Consider the following 5,550-nt stretch of genomic DNA (forward strand, 5'->3'; position numbering starts at 1 on the left):
GGACTTGCTTCCTTATGAACACAATTTAAGCACTAATATCATTTTTTTTATATATATAATATGTTCCCCTCCAAATAATCCTATGAGGACAGTAATGGAAATATGCTAAACCCAGTGTTACTGATGAGGGAACTGGGAGTCACAGAGATTAGCAAATTGGGAAAATCATAGAGTAACAATGTTGTGAAATACACATCTTCTGATTCAGTGTATACTGCCTTATCTGTGCCTAAAAAAAAAAATGATGTCATGAAAGTTTTTTTCAGGGGTGGCTAGGTGGCACAGTGGATAATGCACTGGCCCTGGATTCAGGAAGACCTGAGTTCAAATCCAGCCTCACACACTTGACACTTACTAGCTGTGTGACTCTGGGTACTTAACCCTCATTGCCCCACCAAACAAACAACAAAAGGTTTTTGTCAATAATTCAATAAAGTTTCAAAATGCAAAACTTTTTATTTTCTCACTAAATATACTCCCTATGTAGGATTCTTTTTTTTTCTGCTCACTATGTTGAGCTCCCATTATGAGAACTTCCCCAACTAATATAGATCATATATTTTCTTTGAAGAAGAAATAGTAGGATAGCTATTAAGTGTCAGAGGCAGACTTTTTTTTTTTTTTTTTGGTGAGGCAATTGGGGTTAAGTGACTTGCCCAGGGTCACACAGCTAGTAAGTGTTCAGTGTCTGAGGCCGGACGTGAACTCAGGTACTCCTGAATCCAGGGCCAGTGCTTTATCCACTGCGCCATCTAGCTGCCCCAACAGAGGCAGACTTTTAACTCAGGTCTTCCAGACTTCTGGACCAACACTTCATCCAACACTGCTTCTTTTACAGTCATATTAATATACATACACATATTTTGTATTAAATAAAAAAAATACTTGCTATCCACCTAGCACTATGAGAAAACCTAAAGATACATAAATTAAAAAAAAAAAACAGTTGAAGATAGTTCCTAAACTCCATGAACTTATATTCACAAAGAGTCCAATACATATTGAGTAGTAGTAGTCAGACAGGGTAAATTTTGACTTTCAAAATTACAGGGGGAATGAATGAAGTTGTAAAGGAGTAAAATGCAGACTATTTCAGTAATGATGGTAACATTGGTTTCATTATATTTCCAAAACCAGAAAGTGTTTTGCGAGGGGAGAGGAGGTGCTCAAATCTGGCTTTACACACTTTCTAGCTATGTGACCCTGTACAAGTCTATTAACATATGTTTCCCTCAGCTTCTTCTAATGGGGGAATTAACTTAGAATCTTCCTCTCAGGTTTGTTGAGAGGAGCAAATGAGATCATATTTTAAAATTTCTCAATACAGTATCTGGCATACAGTAGATACTTTATGAATGCTTGTTTCTTTTCTTTTCATTCTTTGTTAAATTTAACAGAATATTGTGCTGTGGAGGAAATTCAGTCAAAAGGGGAGGTGGTATTAGATTTCAATTTGATAAATTTTAAATTCTAAGATTCACCAATTCACAACAGCACCTAATGCCAAGCTTAATGTTGACTTTCCTCTAAATGTTTTCTAATTTGAATCAAAGGACATAACATTGCCAGGAAGGTGTAAGTTAAATTCTGTCAAGAACAGATTTCATCACTGAAACCTATTTATGTATTTTCATCACTAATGAGCCTTTCAACTAAAGTTTTTGGTACTTGGATTTGGATTGAGAAATGTGAATTATGTAAACTCATATTCTCCTACTAAATATAAAATTTATGCTAGCTATTAGAGAAGCAAGGAGACCTTTCTTAGAATTAAGATCAAAATAAATACCAAGGCCCTTGGCTGCCCCCAGCCGGCCGGGACGAAACTCAGGCGGCCTGAGTGCCGCCTCTGTTGCGGGATGTATCTACTGAAGGTCGCCTGCAGCGGTGTAGATTCTGGATTTGTTCCCAGCATTCAGGACTTTGATAAGAAAGAAACCGATAGAGGTTGATGCATATTTGCAAATTTTGATCGATCAGCTGAAGCTATTTGATAACAAGCTTCAAAACTGCAAAGATGATGAACAGAGAAAGAAAAATTCTGACTCTCAGAAACCACAAATAACATGATAGAATCAATTAAACACTGCATTGTGTTGCTGCAGATTGCTAAAAGTACCATCAACTCTGTAGATACAATATATCAGCCTAATCCCTTGGAATCAGTAATCAGCACAATGCCTACCCAGACTGTCTTACCCACAGAGTTTGCCCCGTTGTATAAATCAGAGCCACATCCATCCTCCCTACCTGTTGGACCTGGAGTCACTTCTTTGGGACATCCTCAGAACCCAACACCCAACAGCACAGGAAGTGAGCATTCAGCACCTAGTAACAGTCTGACATCTCCAAGCCATGTCAACTTGTCTCCAACACAGTCCCAGAGTTTTCCTATTCTAGCAGGGAAAATGAATTCTATGATGCCGATGAATTCCATCAAAGCAGCTCGTCCCCAGGATTGGCCTTAGTCTTGCCCCCAGCAGTTCAGGGAACAGCTTAAAACACCCCGATACCACGGACTCCCTCATTTCCTCCATCTCCAATGGAATGAGTGACACTGACCTGTTTGAATCACAATGATGACCGAGACGATGATGGAGAGGCTGGTTCTGTGGAAGAGCATAAGCTTGTCATCATGTACCTCTTATCCCAAGTTAGGCTAGGAATGGATCTTACCAAGGTGGTTCTCCCAACATTTATTCTCGAAAGAAGATCACTTTTGGAGACGTATGCTGACTTTTTTGCACATCCACATTTGTTTGTGAGCATCAGCGACCAGAAGGACCTGAAGGACTGAATGGTGCAGGTCGTCAGGTGGTAACTTTCGGCCTTCCATGCGGGAAGGAAAGGGTCTATGGCCAAAAAGCCGTACAACCCCATTCTGGGGGAAATTTTCCAGTGCCCATAGAGAAAGAAGTGAATGTGGAGCCGATGTCTGAAGGCCCTGTGCCCTGGGGCTCCAAAAACTGTGTCACCTTTGTGGCAGAGCAGGTTTCCCATCACTCGCCCATTTCAGCTTTTTATGCCGAGTGCTTTAGCAAGAGGATCCAGTTCAATGCGCACATAAGGACCAAATCCAAATACTTGGGAATGTCCATTGGCGTTCACAACGTAGGACAAGGTTGTGTCACTTGTCTTGATTATGATGAGCATTATATTCTCACCTTCCCCAATGGTTATGGAAGGTCTATTCTCCCGGTCCCCTGGGTAGAGCTGGGAGGAGAATGCAGTATTAACTGCTCTAAGACGGGGTATAGCGCCAACATCATCTTTCACACAAAGCCTTTCTATGAGAGCAAGAAGCACAGAATCACAGCTGAAATTTTCCCTCCAAATGGCAAGAAGTCCTTTTGCTCAGTTGAAGGGTGTCATGTATGTGAAATATACAACAGGGGAGAATACAGTCTTCATTGATACCAAGAAGATGCCTATCATTAAGAAGAAAGTGAGGAAGCTGGAAGACACGAATGAGTATGAGTCACGCTGCCTCTGGAAGGATGACACTTACAATTTGAAAATCAGAGACATTGATGCAGCCACAGAAGTAAAGCACAGACTGGAAGAGAGGCAGAGAGCTGAAGCTCGAGAAAGGAAGAAGAAAGATATCCAGGGGGAAACCAGGTTATTCCATGAAGATGGAGTGTTGTGTCTATGATGAGCCATTACTGTGACTCAGAGCCAGCAAACATTGACCTTCAGAGAAGAGACAGCATCTGCACTGCCTTCTCCGCCACGGGCCGTAAGTGGCAGGGAGCGTTGGGGGGCCCTCCCTTCTCTTTGCAGTGGTTCCTATCTCAGGGATTCTGGATTTACTGATGCAGGTGAACAATTAAGACAGGACAAGTCTCCTTTGCTCTCGGTGGCAGTCACTAGAGCTTGGCTTCAGTTTTAAGAATCAATTCAAGCTTTGAAAAAATTTCTAAACTCTGGATCAAACTGTATGCATACTTTCTCTACAGTGCCACTGCCAAGGTACAGAACACGTCTTCTCTTGGGTTCTATATCTATACAAATACATACATACACACACACACATACATATATATATATATATATATGTGTGTGTGTGTATACATATATATAAATATATATAATGGAAAAAGTCTTACTATTCTTTACATCTGTAAATAGAGATTCCTTTGGATGGATGGTTTATTAGAAAATTATTTAGCAAACTATAAAATCAAATGTTTTAGCATTTTGTTATCTCATTCAAAATAATGTCTGTATTTTTATTTTTAAATTGAACTATTGAACTATAGCTAACCCTTGGGCTATACTTTAATTCCACTATGGGCAGCATCTTAAGGCTTCATAAAATACTTTTCTAGACTAAATAAACAAACAAACAAACAAATAAATAAATGCCAAAATAGAATAGAGAGTTAAAATGAAAAAGGATATTTAATTGCAATTAAAGGATCTCCAAACTGAACTATTTAAACAACATACTTCTTTTAAAAATACTAGAAGCTGATAAAGGAACAGACATGGACCAGGATTATCCTAGTTGTTAAGGAAATTTACTCAATGTAAATTAATCAGCAAAAAAGATAGCAGAATATGCAAGAACCTAGAAAGTGATTTCAATAAAGAAACATTTCATTTTTACCAAGCACATAGGCATGATAGCCTAGACTGTTTATTGGCCAATAATATAACTAAGAATATTAAGTAATATAATATGCCATGTATATAAATGATACCACTTCATTAAATAGCAAACAATTGAGAAGGGAAAAATAAATTTACAGAAAATTTGACTCAAGTCTCAATTAAGTCAGATTACACCAAAACAGTTTAAGAATAAAATTAGAGGAAGCAGCTAGGTGGCATAATGGATAAAGCACCGGCCCTGTATTGAGGAGGACCTGAGTTCAAATCCAGCCTCAGATATTGACAATTGCTAGCAGTGTGACCCTGGGCAAGTCACTTAACCCTTATTGCCCTGCAAAAACAAAACAAAAAAACAACGCAAAGAATAAAATTATAATGGAGTGCCAGTAGAATGTAAGACATATCTCTGACTACACCTATTATAAGCTTTTTACTCTGTCTATAGCAATGGATTCCCTTAATTTGTACTTTAATATGATATTTAGCAATAAAGAATACAAATATAGGATCAGCAATTGAACCAAAATAAGTGCTTGTATATAGATAGATATTTAGATACTGATGGATAGAAATAGAGATCCAGATATAGCTATAGATGAGAGAGAGAGAGAGAGAGAGAGAGAGAGAGAGAGAGAGAGAGAGAGATATCAACAACCTAGTGCTTTTCCAAAGGAAAGCAACAAAGTTGTTAAGGGAACTTGAGAACTTGTCATATGAGGATTGTAAGAGAAATGAGCAATTATAGCCCAGAGCATAGAAATATGATGGGGGCAAAATGAATATTATCTTCAAGTTTCTAGGAGAAAGAAAAATGGAAGAAAAGAAGAGCTGTATTTGTTGTTCTTGTCATTGTCCACAAATACACTGCCCCCCACCCATCTTGGCCAAGTGGGAAAAATTTTGAGCTATACAGAGAAGTTGTAAGAAGGCAAA

At 38.6% G+C, this 5,550-nt stretch overlaps 1 pseudogene; it reads left to right on the top strand.

The window, feature by feature from the left end:
- Positions 1 to 2,042: 2,042 nt before the first annotated feature.
- Positions 2,043 to 3,692, top strand: LOC122725635 (annotated as a pseudogene).
- Positions 3,693 to 5,550: the final 1,858 nt, after the last annotated feature.

Source organism: Dromiciops gliroides, chromosome 4 (assembly GCF_019393635.1).
Source record: "Dromiciops gliroides isolate mDroGli1 chromosome 4, mDroGli1.pri, whole genome shotgun sequence".
NCBI lineage: Eukaryota > Metazoa > Chordata > Mammalia > Microbiotheria > Microbiotheriidae > Dromiciops > Dromiciops gliroides.